This window comes from Scyliorhinus torazame, chromosome 6 (genome assembly GCF_047496885.1).
Source record: "Scyliorhinus torazame isolate Kashiwa2021f chromosome 6, sScyTor2.1, whole genome shotgun sequence".
NCBI classification, from domain to species: Eukaryota; Metazoa; Chordata; class Chondrichthyes; order Carcharhiniformes; family Scyliorhinidae; genus Scyliorhinus; species Scyliorhinus torazame.
The window spans coordinates 209,451,280-209,466,085 of NC_092712.1; positions in this window are offsets into that span (position 1 = coordinate 209,451,280).

A 14,806-nucleotide genomic window follows, 5' to 3' on the forward strand; every position below is an offset into this window, starting at 1 on the left:
CACACTGTCCTACTCTAATGGTCGCTGCGACCTCGAATTCCTGGGGTTTCATAAGGCGTTCCATTGCCTTCATTGCCATTTTCTCTATCTCTGGGTTCTCTACTGAATTTGGAACAGGGGGTGGTAAAGTGGTGATGTAAACACGGGTACGGCTTATGCTAATTTCCAGCCTACAAAACTCCCGACAGTTTTACACAACAAAATCTCTCAGGTTTACCTTATATTCCTGTTAGTACGCATGCGTTAACACACTTCCGAATCTTGGAGGTTTGATCAGTATCGTTCTTATACTTGAGGTTTTTCTGTTTCCAATTGGATGCAAATTCAAATTTGGGTTCTCTCGGAGTGACTAGGCCACTTCTAGGTCGAGTCCCATCTGGGTCGCCAGTAAATGTTGCTCTCTTTGGTTGGCTCTGAATATGGTGGTCAATATGGTCGCCTTCCTTAATCCTAATTATATTTGCTCTGGAATCGCCAGGTATCTTTCGATACCGCCACAAGGTTCAAACCCGAATACTGATCAAAAGAGCCAATACACCAGTTAGTTAGTTCAAAGTCAATACTATTTATTTACACACAGTAATATCTACTCATGCACGAAATACTACAGACTAAACTACTGCTAAAGACTATACTTAGCTTCAGGCGCCCACTCAGTCAGAGGAACAATGGCCGTTGTTCGGATCTGAGGCTGCTGGGGTCGAAGCGATAGAGGGGAAACAGCTAAGGTCGTCCATCTGGTAGCGAGCGTTGACCTTGGACTTACTTGCTTCTGGTGCAGCTGGTGGACGGGTCTCTCCGCTGTGAGAGCCAAGTCCAAGAGAGCGATACTCTCTTGGGCCTTCTTCTTATACCTGAAGGGGGCTTCGTGCGCTTTTGGGCGGGCCTTGAACTTGGCCCCAATTAATTGGACCGCATTTTGATCATCCGCATTGATCCTGACGAATAAAAGGGTGGGTGCCCTGATGGCTGGGCGTGTCCTAGTTGGCCGTTGTCCTGCTTTGTTTTCTGCTTTCGGTTTGGGGAACTGGCGCTGCGAGGTCTGGAGCCAGATCGGTTACTTAAGTATCTCCCTTTGTTCCCGGAGATGGGCCATCCATACGCTAATGGGCCTTCAGTTTCAGTCTTGTCTGGGAGCTACGGCTCCAATATGTAGACAGGCTCTGTGCCTGCTTGTTTTCTGAACATTGTCCATTTTTCCCTGCAATCTTTGCAAATGTCCATTTTGTATTCTGGAAGTGGCCACCCCAGATGGCTGCAGGAGGACGAAGGTGAGGTGGCGCTGGCCCAGCAGGGGCTGGAGGACGAGGCCAGGGAGGAACCTGAGGATCAGCCCGCAGGGTCAGGGAGGCCTTCATACTCGCCCTCTTCACACAGGACATGGCCTGGTCTGTCATCCCGCTACTCCCGTTTCCCACTCTCCCAGGGTATGTGTTCATAGAATCATGGAATGTACAGTGCAGAAGGAGGCTATTTGGCCCATTGAGTGCGCACCAGCCCTTGGAAAGAGCACCCCACCCAAGCCCACACCTTCACCCTATCCCCATAACACAGCAACCCCACCCAACCTTTCTGGACATTAAGGGCAATTTAGCATGGACAATCCACCTAACCTGTACATCTAGACTGTGGGAGGAAACTGGAGCACCCGGAGGAAACCCACGCAGACACGGGGAGAACGTGCAGACTCTGCACAGACAGTGATCCAAACCAGGAATCGAACCTAGGACCCTGGAACTGTGAATCAGCTGTGCTAACCACTATGCTATTGTGCTGCCCCCACTATGCTACCGTGCTGCCCTGGAATGTTACATCACTCCAGGATGCTGGGACTGTCGGCACCTTCAGCGGGTCACGAACGAGGGCAGAGGGGTGATGAAAATACTAATAATAATCTTTATTATTGTCACAAGTAGTCTTACATTATCACTGCAATTAAGTTACTGTGAAAAGCCCCGAGTCGCCATATTCCGGCGCCTGTAATGGGAACACAGTGGGAGAATTCAGAATGTCCAATTACCTAACAACACAGTGGAATGCCTGGAGAGATGGGCCAAGGGTTGGGAGGTCAGGCTGCATTGTGGAAGAAAGTGACAGAGGCGTCATACTGGTTGTGCTCAAGAGTGCTTATTGTGTTTTACAATTCCCCACTCTGCCGAATGTGCCGCCTTCCCCACTCACCCCCACCCCCCTCACCCCATCCCCTACCCCCCCACCCTCCACCCCTCCCCTACTGTCCCCACCCCTTCCCCCGGTGCCCTCAGTGATCCTCGACGTGCCTGGCACTCCTAGCTCTACCACTACGTCTAGGTTGCCCCCAGGAAGCACAACTGAGATGGAGGCAGCCAGCTGTTTACGTTGCATCCTCTGGAGGCTCTGGGGCCGGAGGGCCCTGGCTCATTTGCCGGCGGCACCTGCACAGCCGTACTGCCCTATCCCGTGTGCTGGCTGTGAGATGCGGCCTCATCAGAGGGGTGGAACTCAGGGCAGCTGGTGACCAGCGCGCTATTCCATGGGACGGGTCTGGTTGGCACCCGGTGCCCCTCCTCCCGCTCAGTGCCCAAAGGGCCCTGGGGTTCACCTTGGGACAGAAAGACATGTGGTTTGGGCCCCGGCCGACCCCACATCATCTGGCTTTGCCAGCCCTGGCGGTTCCCCAAGGCCCGCACCATAGTGTCGACACCCTCGGCGATGCTTGTCAATGACTGGGACATGCTCTGCAGTGCCTCGGCAATGCCCACCTGCAACTGGGACAAGCTTCACATCGCCTCAGCCATGCCCACCTTGATGTGTTATGTACTCTGGGATAACACAGGCTGCAACTTGATGCAGCTTTGACCAAAAGATACTCCAGACTTTGAAGTAAGTTCAATGTGGTTTATTGAACGATTAGCACAGTTCTCTATGAGTTCGACTCTCCTGCTAATCTTGCTGTAGTAACTCAGTCTAACTAACCAGTCTGCTCTCAGCCACGTCGTGGGTGTGATGCTTCTGATCTGCCCCTGTGCTTCTCTCTGAGTGTCGCCTGTGGAAAGAGGAAGAGCATGTGTGCCCTGTCCTTTTATATGGGTTGCCCCCTTGTGGTCGTGTCACCTCTGGGTGTCTTGACTGCCCATTGGTCGTGTCCTATTCCAAGTGTTCATTAGTTGTATGTCTGCATGTCACAACATCTCCGGTGCTCCCTCTAGTGTTTACTTAGTTGTATTGTATTTACATTAACCCCTTGTGTATTTACAGTGATGCATATCACCACACATCTGACAGCGGAACAAGCTCCGCAGCGCCTCAGCAATGCCCACCTGCAACTGGGACAAGCTCCGCAGCGCCTCGGCTATGCCCATCTGATAGGGGGACAAGTCAAGCAGAACCTTATCAAGGTCTGCTTGATACTGGGTGATATCCCCCAGCGAGTCGGACATTCTTTCGAGACTCACAGCCATTGCCGACGCCAACTTCACGACGTCTTGGACACCTCCAATAATGCTGCTGGCGTCATGCACCAGGCTCTCCACTGCAGTCGCAGTGTTGGCCTTGGTGCCACACATTGCCGGCGACATCTCCTGCACCCATAGCCTGTGGGACCCCTCCAGGCGACCATGGACCTGCTGGAGTGTCACTGACATTTCCCTCTGAATGTTCCAGCTGCACCATAACGCCTCCATCAGCTCCGGGTACCTCTGTACCACAGGCTCAGCATCAGGCTGGGACCGAGCAGGTTCCTGGGATCCAGCAGACCTCCAAATGCTGTCTTGCCTGGGGGTTCCTGCCACCACCTGATGTGCATCATCAGCTGTGTGATGCTCACCAGATTGTTCCTCAGAAGTCTGACCACTAGCATTTCCCTCCGAGGAGCGTGTATCTGCGCTGGTGGAGGGTGGGGATGACAGTTGTGACGCAACTATTATGGTGGCATCCTCAGAGCTCTCCTCTGCGTTGGTCTCATGGGAGGCTGGAGAGGGTGCCACCCGGGATGGGCTGGCACCATCGGCTGGAGGATCTGTGGGAGATTGAACATGTGGTCAGTGGGAGTGATGGGTCAGTCAGTAAGACAATAACAACTCACGTGTGACAGTTCCTCTGGCTGGGGCCCGGTGATTCCTCACCTCTGCGGCGTCCACCAGCCTCCGCTTTGGTGACTGCTTTGTCCTCGGCTGCCCCAATGACCTCCAGGGCACGCTCCTCGAAGGAGGTGAGGATTCTTACGTCCGGCATGCACTGCCAGTCTGAACCCTCCCCAGGCGATTGTGGGAGAGCTTTTCCTGAGGAGACACAGAGAGGGCATCATTAGCCACATATGTGGTTCACAGTGGTGTGAGGGGGATGTGACGGAAGGGTTGGGGAGTTGAAGGGGGAGGGAGGTGGAGGGAGGGTTGGGGGTCGCATGGAGAATTGGGGATGGATGCTCGCGTGGGGGCGGAGAGGTCTTGGGGGGGAGGGTCTACTCACTCGTGCTGCCCGGTGTAGAGCGTTGACCTATTTCCTGCACTGGAGGCCAGTCCTCCTGGTCACACGCCCAGTGCTCACCGCCGCCTCCACCTCATCCCAGGCAGCACGGGCTACCCTATGGCTGACCCTCCGGGACCCTCGAAGGAACAGAACATCCCTCCTGGCCACCAATGCAACTAGGAACCTCCCCAGATGTGCATCTCCGAATATTGGAGCCGGCCTCCTCAGTGCCATTGTTGCAAGCTGAATGGGATTGGCTGGGCAAGTGTTGCTTAATGCTGTTCAACCTTGTTAGCGGGAGGCTGGCGACCGCGGTGCCGGTGAATCGGTTAGCGAGCCTTCATTTGCGACAAGAAGCTCGTGGGGCCTCGTTAAGTGGACCAATTAACGACCAATAACGTTGCCAGCCTCGTCAGGCCAAATCCCAGGAAACTCATGGCAGTTCCCGCTCGCTACCACAGTTAGAAAGTTTTCCGAAGAATCGCACCCTTTGTCTTTATGCCATAGCCCCTACCATTAGCAGCAGCACTGTGATACGTATAAGATTTTACTACAGTTTCTAGTATTTCTTTTGTCTTGCTTATTAGAGTGGGAGGCCTCAGGTTCCCCAGGTACAGGTACCATGTAGTCAGGTAGAATAGAGAAAAGAATTTCCCTGGATTTGCTAATGCTAGTTTCTACGTAGACCTGGGTGGGATTCTCCAGTCTGCCAGCCATAGGTTTCTTGGCTGTGCATCATTCGCTGGTGGCAGGATTCTATCTTTCCACCGATTGTCAACAGGATTTCTCATTATAACCATCCCATGCTGTCAAAAACCCGTTGGCGGGACTGCGTTTCAGACGGGAAAATTGAATCGCAATGACTGGAGAATTCCGACCTATCGTAAATGAAATACAAGGGGAGAGATTCTCTGTTTGTGAGACAATGGGCTGGATTCTCTGTCGGCCCCTCCCCGCTGGCAGCAGAATCGGGGTTCACGCCCGCGCGTCAGGGGGATGATGTAAATGGGTCTTGATGAGCCATTTGCATCCACTTAGCAGGCCCAGCACCCTATTCCCCGGCCCTCTGGGCCAAGAATCACATGCGTGGGGATTTCTACATGTCTTACCAAACATGAGCTTGACGTGGTGGTCCTCGCGGTGGGCCAAGGGGGGTAACCCCGAAGATCCATCCGAGGACCATCTTCCCCGCCAAAATGCATAACCTGCCCTCCCCTCCTCTACCAGAACTCCCCCTAACCCTCCCCCCCCTTAAAACGGGAGACCCCCATCCAAATTTATGCACACCGAGGAATACTGGGCAGGATTCTGTTTCAGAGGCTAAGTATAGACCCTGGAACTGAATTGGTGGACTTCTATGGCGTCAGAACTTGGCCGCAGGATTGGAGAATCCTGGCCAGGATATCCCAAAGCACTTTACAGCCAATGAAGTGTACGTTAACAATATGGGGCGCGATTCAGTGGACTGAAGTTAAAGTCTGCTGAACACCAGGTTTAGCGGGATGTTTCTTGGCGGCTGCAGCGCAGAGCAACATCCTGCTATCCAATGGCACTTTGCCATTGTCTTTGGCCTTGGGAGTTTCTTCCCACCGAGGCTGCACTTCGAGGGATTTCCTGCTGACGAGCTGAGCTTCGCCAGCAGAAAGGTTCCTTGTAAATTGGGGCGCCATTTTGTATGGCAGCCCCGATCTTTCCCACTCCCTTTCAGGCCCCCCCCCATCAGGGTGACACTGCCAGTGTGCCAGGCTGGCAGTGCCACGATGCCCGGTTACCAGAGTGCCACTCTGCCCTGTCCCCAACTATCCAGAGGTCTCCAATGGCCTTGGAGACTCCCCCAATGCCGTTATGCCTCTTCCATGTTTACGTGGACCAGTACTAAATGGCACCCTGGCGAGGTCTCTCAGATGTGACTGGTGAACCTGGGCGCTGGGTGAATACAGCGTCCGGGTATTTAAATGAGCCGTTAAGCTCATTTCAATATTCATATCTGGATCTCACTCAGCGAGGGTAAGGTCCAGATCGCAGCTGGGGAAGCGAGTCGGGTAGCTTGCAATTGGCCTGGCACCCAGCACGGAGCTCGATTTGGGGCTTACATGCGATTCACACTTGCGCACAGACACAATGGGGTCGCTGAATCACGCCCAGAGTCACTGTTATAATGTAGGAAATGTGGCAACTGATTTTGGCTCGGAAAGGTCCCACAAAGAGAAAGGGATACCAGGGAGAACTCCCTCCTCTTCTCAGAAATGATGTCATGGAATCTTTCAAATCCATCTGAGATTGCAGTTTAACACTCAATTTAGTGCAACACACCCTGCAGTAAAGCTTCAGTCCAGACTTTATGCACAAATCTCTGGAGTGGAACTCACAACCTTCTAACTCAGAGGTGAGAGCGCTACTAATTATGCCACTGTTGACACCATACTTCACTTATTATACTTCACTAGCTAATTATCACATCAGGAAACCTGAACAATATCTAATGAGATGCTGCAAAACCTTTGCTGTAATGCTGTCACATTAATCAGGAAGCTACCAGGATGTTGGATTTGAAGTTACAGTCCATGAATCTTTGAACATCCACAATATCAATGTAATTATCCGTCTTATTACATCTTGCCAGTCCTACAACCCTCTGAGATATTTACGTTGCTCTATTTCCAGCCTCTTGAGCATTCCCGGTGATAATTGCTCTGGTGACCGAGCCTCCAGCTGCCTGCACCATAAACTTTGGAATTCCCTTCAAACACCTCTCCGTCTCTCTCCCTCATTCCCTCCTTTAAGAAAATGTTTAAAACCTATTGTTTGACCAAGCTTTTGGTCATCTGCCATAATATCTCCTTACGTGGCTTGGTGTCAAATCTTGTTTAATAGTGCCTCTGTGAAATTCCTTACAAGTTTTATTACATTAAAGGTGCTATATAAATACAAGGTGTCGTTGTTTTCATACAGATAAGTCAAGTAACTGAATATAATGTTTAAAGTATGTTTAAGACATATGAGGACAATCTGTGATCTGGGCAAGTAGTCAAACAGATTTAATAGTGGTGTTCAAAAGCATGAATGGTATTGATTGGACAAATAAGAAGAAACTGATTGTAGTGGTGTCATAATATACACCAGTATATCATGGTGCAGACACACACACTGATGGACACACAGCAAGACCAATCAACACACACAATACCGCAGCCAATCACCAGTTAGAGCACACTCACTATAAAGACAGAGGGCATCAGTTTTCCCGCTCATTCGGGATGCAGCCTCTCAGAAGGACAGAGCTTACAGCTTACAGCACAGATCTTCACCATGTGCTGAGTGCATAGACTGGTTAGGACAGGCATAGGTCTTTAGTTTAATCTAACATCGTGTTAACCCATAGTGAAAGTATGTTCAACAGTTTCTAGCTTAATAAAATAGTGTGGTACTATTTTACGTGTTGGTGGCCTGTATGTGTTCCACGGATCCAGAGCACCCAACACATCATGGTACCAGTAGTTGAGGGATGTTAGAATTTCTTAGGCCTACCTGTAAGTGATCTGCCTTCCACCAGCATACAGCCATCCTGCAAAATGGACAGCGTCCCCCCGCCGCCACCGCTCCGCATCACCGGTAACCTAGGGGCCAACTGGAAGATATTCAAACAACGCTTCCAGCTCTACCTTGAAGCCACAGACCGGGAAGCTGCCTCAGACACCAGGAAGATCGCTCTCTTCCTATCCACAGCCGGGGAACATGCCATCCACATTTTCAATTCTCTCACCTTTGCTGATGGTGAAGTTAAATCAAAATTCAAGACGGTCCACCTTAAGTTTGACAGTCACTGCGACATCTAGGTGAATGAAAGTTACGAGCGCTATGTATTCCAACATCGTTTGCAGGGTAAGGATGAACTTTTCCAGTCCTTTCTCACCCACCTCCGCATCCTTGCGCAGTCCTGTAATTACAGGTCCACCTCCGATTCCATGATACGCGACCTGTGGCTCCGCCCATTTAAAGCGGCAATGTCCTGCCAAATCCCGACGATGCCTGAGATGTGGCAAACTTGGCCACTATGCTGCTTTATGCAGATCAGCTCAGCCTGCCAACTCTCATCGCTCCAGCCAGCCTCGCAGGAATTTCCGGGCCATTCAACCCACAGTCACCGAGCCCGATTCGGACCTGCTACTCGATATTGACACTGAGGACCTGAAGGCGCCTTTTCGAGTCGGTAATATTACAAAAAACAGGGTGTCCCCGAAGCAAAGAATCCAGCCTCTACCGGTATACAGCATCGATCCGGACGATGAGTGGTGTGCCACCCTTAAGGTCAACCGGTCCCAAATACGATTCCGCCTGGACACCGGTGCCTCCGCCATTGAAAATGTGGAGGTCAGACCGCGCAATGAGATTGACTTTCGTGTCAAACCAGCCATCCTGCCATCAGCCTGCCAGCTATTAGATTATAATGACAATGCCATTGCTGCCAGCGGCTCATGCCAACTTGAAGTGACGCACAGGTCACGCAAAGCCATCCTTCCCTTTGAAATTGTGGGCTCGTCGAAAGCCTCCCTGCTTGGCACGCAGGGGTGCAAGCTGTTGAACCTAGTTCAGAGAGTCCACTCTCTCTCTCCTGCTGACGCATCTGCCTTTCAGGACACTGACTTCAGGGCGCAGCTCGACGCTATTATCAACCAGTACCACAACGTCTTCGAGGGCATGGGCACGCTCCCCTACACCTACAAGATTTTATTAAAACCGAATGCCACGCCTGTGGTGCACGCACCTCGCAGGGTCCCAGCACCCCTCAAGGACCGCCTCAAGCAGCAGCTGCAGGACCTCCAGGACCAAGGAGTGATTCCAAAGTCACAGAACCGACCGACTGGGTCAGTTCCATGGTATGTGTAAAAAAGCCTTCCGGCGAATTGAGAATTTGCATTGATCCCAAGGATCTCAATCGCAATACTATGAGAGAGTACTGTCCAATTCCCAAGCGCGAAGAGCTCACATGTGAGATGGCTCGCGCCAAGCTCTTTACCAAACTCGACACCTCAAAAGGATTCTGGCAAATCCAGCTCGATAAATCCAGCAGGAAACTCTGCACGTTTAACACCCCCTTCGGAAGATATTGTTACAACAGGATGCCGTTTGGGATCATCTCTGCATCAGAAGTGTTCCATAGGATTATGGAACAAATGATGGAAGGTATTGAAGGTGTTCGCGTCTATGTCGATGACATAATCATCTGGTCCACCACCCTGCAGGAGCATGTTAGTCGCCTCCAGCGCGTATTCAGACGTATACATGAGCATGGCCTCCGCCTCAACAGGGCCAAATGCTCTTTTGGTCAGACAGAAATTAAGTTCCTCGGGGACCACATCTCCCAATTGGGTGTGCAGCCGGATGCGGACAAGGTAGCTGCCATCACAGCTATGAAAACACCAGAGGACAAGAAGGCGGCCCTCCGATTTCTGGGCATGGTCAACTTTTTAGGGAAATTCATCCCTAACCTCGCCTCTCATACCACGGCTCTCAGGAACTTGGTCAGGAAGATTACAGACTTCCAATGGCTCCCTGCCCACGAGCGCAAATGGAGGGAACTCAAGGCAAAACTGACCACGGACCCGGTCTTAGCCTTCTTTGATCCAGCAAAGGAGACCAAAATTTTGACCGATGCCAGTCAATCAGCATTGGGGCAGTGCTCCTTCAACGTGATGAGGCCTCATCATGGGCCCCGTTGCATATGCGTCAGGTGTGATGACCCCCACGGAGCAGCGCTACGCGCAGATAGAAAAGGAGTGCCTGGGCCTTCTGACCAGTGTTGTTAAATTTCACGATTATGTCTACGGACTTCCTCAGTTCACCATCGAGACCAACCATCGCCCGCTGGTCAATATAATACAGAAAGACTTGAACGACATGACGCCGCTCCTCCAGCGTATTCTTCTCAAGCTCCGGCGATACACCTTCCAGCTGGTATATACCCCAGGCAAGGACTTCATCATTGCTGACGCTCTCTCCAGGTCAGTCAACACTTCATGTGACCCAGCGGGATTTGTCTGCCAGGTTGATGCACATGTGGCATTCGCTGCCTCCAATCTACCTGCCTCGGATGAACGCCTTGTCCAAATTCGCCGCAAGACGGCGGCTGACCCCTTACTACAGCGTGTCATGCGCCACCTAACAGACGGGTGGCTCAAGGGCCAATGCCCTCAATTCTATAATGTCAGAGATGATCTGGCGGTAGTAGACGGGGTTCTTCTTAAACAGGACCCCATTGTCATCCCGCATAGCATGCGGCAGCTTGTCCTGGAACAACTACACGAGGGCCACCTTGGCGTGGAAAAGTGCCGCCGGTGGCCCGATAGGCAGTGTACTGGCCCGACATTAATGAGGACATAGCCAACACAGTGCCCAACTGCCCCACTTGTCAGCGCTTCCAGCCGGCCCAACCACATTAGACCCTGCAGCCCCATGAGTTGGTCACGTCACCATGGACCAAGGTAGGCATCGACCTGTTCCACGCGCTGGGTAGAGACTATGTCCTGATCGTGGACTACTTTTCAAATTACCCGGAGGTGATACGGTTGCACGACCTCACCTCGTCTGCAGTCATTCGTGCATGTAAAGAAACCTTTGCTCGACACGGCATCCCGCTCACGGTTATGTCGGACAATGGCCACTGCTTCGCCAGCCAAGCATGGTCCAACTTTGCCAGGTGGTACAATTTTGCCCATGTGACGTCCAGTCCCCTGCACCCCCAATCCAACGGCAAAGCAGAGAAGGGAGTACATATCGTCAAACGGCTCCTATGCAAGGCTGCCGATGCTGGGTCTGATTTCTATTTTGCCTTGCTGGCCTATCGCTACGCCCCACTGTCCACTGGCCTGTCGCCAGCCCAATTACTCATAAATCGCACCCTGAGGACGACAGTGCCGTCCATCCATGTCCCAGACCTCGACCACGTTCCGGTCCTTCGCCGGACGCAGCTGTCTCGTGCACAGCACAAGGCGGCTCATGGCTCCCGTGCAGCTGGTCTCCCTGCTCTGGCTCCAGATGACAACGTCCATGTCCATCTTCTGGATGGTGGCTGGTCTGCAACCGCTGTTGTCCTTCGGCAGGTGGCCACCCGCTCGTTCCTGGTTCGTCTACCGCATGGCTCTATTCTGCGCCGCAATCGATACGCCCTTCGTCTCGTTCCACGCTCGCCACGTGATCCTCCAGTGTCGCCTTGCCCTCCTGCTGACCCTGCCACGGACTATGCAGAGCTCCCTGTCACTCTGCCTCCCCCTGACTTTGACGCAGTCCATCCCGCTCCTGAACCGGCGGCTCTTGACCCACCTTTGAGGTTGTCAACCAGAATTCGTCGTCAACCTCAGAGACTAAATTTATAAACTTTTTGAATTTATGGACTCTCTGAATTGTTTCGTTGCTTTGTTTGATCGTTTCCCTGGTTTGTATATAGTGTTGATCTCGTTACTCTTGTTGCACACTGCTTCTCTGCACCAGGCACCTTCCCATGTAAATAGCTTAGTTCTCATGTACATAGTCCTGTAAATATGTCTTTGTACCCCACACGTAGTTAGGAACATTATCACCACACATTATTTATTGCCACAAACATACATTTTTTTATAAAAGAGGGGATGTCATAATATACACCAGTATATCATGGTGCAGACACACACACTGATGGACACACAGCAAGACCAATCAACACACACAACACCGCAGCCAATCACCAGTTAGAGCACTCACTATAAAGACAGAGGGCATCAGTTTTCCCGCTCATTCGGGATGCAGCCTCTCAGAAGGACAGAGCTTACAGCTTACAGCACAGATCTTCACCACGTGCTGAGTGCATAGACTGGTTAGGACAGGCATAGGTCTTTAGTTTAATCTAATATCGTGTTCACCCACAGTGAAAGAATGTTCAACAGTTTCTAGCTTTATAAAATAGTGTTGTACTATTTTAAGTGTTGGTGGCCTGTATGTGTTCCACGGATCCAGAGCACCCAACACATCAGGTGGCAGACGAGTCATCAGCCAGAGAATACAGATTTAAGGCAATTATCCCACTGATGGTCTCCATAAGCAACCTCAGTGACCTTTCAGCAAGTCCTTCCATCTCGATGGACGGAGCTGGCAAATTGTGCATTCTAAATACTGGCATGCATTCCCAAGGGTGGATGGGAAAATAGAAACCCTATGGCTCAGTTGGTGGCACTCTTGCCTCTGAGTCAGATAGTTCCAGCTTAAAACCCTGCTCCAGGGCATCAGCGCAAAATTCCCCTTGCATTACTGAGGGATTGCTGAACTGCCAGAGGTGTTGGGCGCGATTGAACGGAAATGAAAGAGTCCCGTATCGAGCGCGTTTAGCTGGATGTTTCCTAGCGCCTCTAATGCTGATAAAGACCCTGCTTTTGAACGGGGTTTTGATTCATTTTGGAGCCTCAGCAGGGAACGCGCCACCGAGGCTGCACTTAGTCCCATTTCCTACACTGAGGAGCTCTGCTCACCAGTGCAGGAAGTGATTGGGTCACCATTTTAAAATGGCACCCCAATCTCTAAACCCCCCAATGCGATCCCTGGACCCCCCCTCCACCCCCCCCCTCCCCTCCCCTCCCCCCCCCCCCCCCCCAATGCCCCAACTCTCCACTCAGGAGGTCATCAAGCCCCCACACCCACCTAATAAGGGCAGGGAACCCCTGGGCCCCTTCCCTGGCATGGGAAAAATGCCAGCTGGACACCTTGGAACAGCCACCACCACTTGGGCACCCAGGGTGGCACCCAGATGGCACTGCCAGGGAGACAGGCTGGCAGTGTCAGGATACCCAGGTGGCATCAGGGGTACCTGGGTACCACCCTGCCCGGAGCCCAGCCACCCAGAGGCCCCAATGTGCCGGAGAACCCCCTATGTACCGGTACATCTGATCCCCATTTGTGCAGACCACTACCCAGTACTGAGCGGTGCTCACTTGGGGTCTCCAAGGCGTGGGAGTTTGATCCTGCGCCTTGGGTAACTACAGCTAATGCATATCAAAGTGCTGCTTACTGCAGCATTTTCATATGCAGATTAGCCAGATCTGGATCCCACCCATTGTGGATCCCGATAGATCTCACACAAGGCATGGCAAGCCGGGAAATACTTTTCCAGGGTGGTGGCGTTTGCGGTGGTGGTGGCGATGGTGGTGGGATTCAAAAAACCTGAGGTGGGAGGCTACTCCATGAACAGAGGTGTGGCAGGAGTAAGCTGCAGAGGTGCCATCATCACCAGGCGCTGCCGGTCCTGAAGACCAGCCCTCGTCTGAACCATAGCCTCGATGCCCTCACTGAAACTGGGTCATGTTCCTCAGTGTCTGCCATTGCCTCAGTCATGTCCCTCTGGGATTGTGACATGGCCCTCTGTAACAGACTAAGGTCAGTCAGCGCTTGACCAATGCTCTTGTTGCCCTCAGCCATGATCCTTTGTGAATGCGCCAAGCTCTGGAACACAGTAGCAATGTCCATCTGCATGTCCGTGAGTGACTGGGCTCTCATTTCCTGCGCCTTAGCCATGGACATCACAGAGTGCCCCAAGACTTGGATATCCTGACACATGGCCCGGTGTCTTACCCCAGCCCTTCCACTGTAGACGTCACTTTTTCAGTGTTTGCCTGGGTGCTCGGCATTGTCAGCATTGTCTCCTGTGCCTGAAAGCAGTTGGGCCCCTCCAGCTGTACTTGCTGTAGCTGGAAAGTTGCTGATACTCCTCCTGTAGATCCTGGCTCTGCTTCTGCATCTGCAACAGTGATGGGATGATCTTTCCCAGAAGTGCAACATCTGTCTGGGTGACAGCTGTTCCATGGGATCGGGCAGCCTTCAACTGTCTGCTCCCTTGGGAGTCCCTGCCTTTACCCGGTGTACTGCAGCATATGTGTACTGCTCACCAGAGGGTTACCCAGGAGCCTGATCGTTAACATTACCCATCAAGGTGATAGTCTCTGCGATGGTGGATGGTGCAGGTGAAAGCAGAGCTGAGACGTTGGTGTCTTCCCCGGAGTTATGCTCTGAAGTTGTCTGAGAGCCTGGATGGGAGGCAGCAACCCCGGACGGCCTGATCTCATGTCAAACAAAAGACATTGGGTGAGATCTTGGGAAGGACTGGTCTGTGGGAGAGGAATGACTCACTTACTATAGGGACATTTGTAATGGATTGGACTCTGACTTGTTTGGAGCATACTGAACTCCATTGCAATCAGTGCCCTCTCCTCAACCTCCCCCGCAAATTGCAGTGCTCTTTATTTGAAGGGGCATGGACCCAAATATCTAGGATGCCCCCTCTTGTCCTCAGGTGCTCCAGGTGATTATGGGCTGTTTTATCCTTGGGGACACAAAAAAC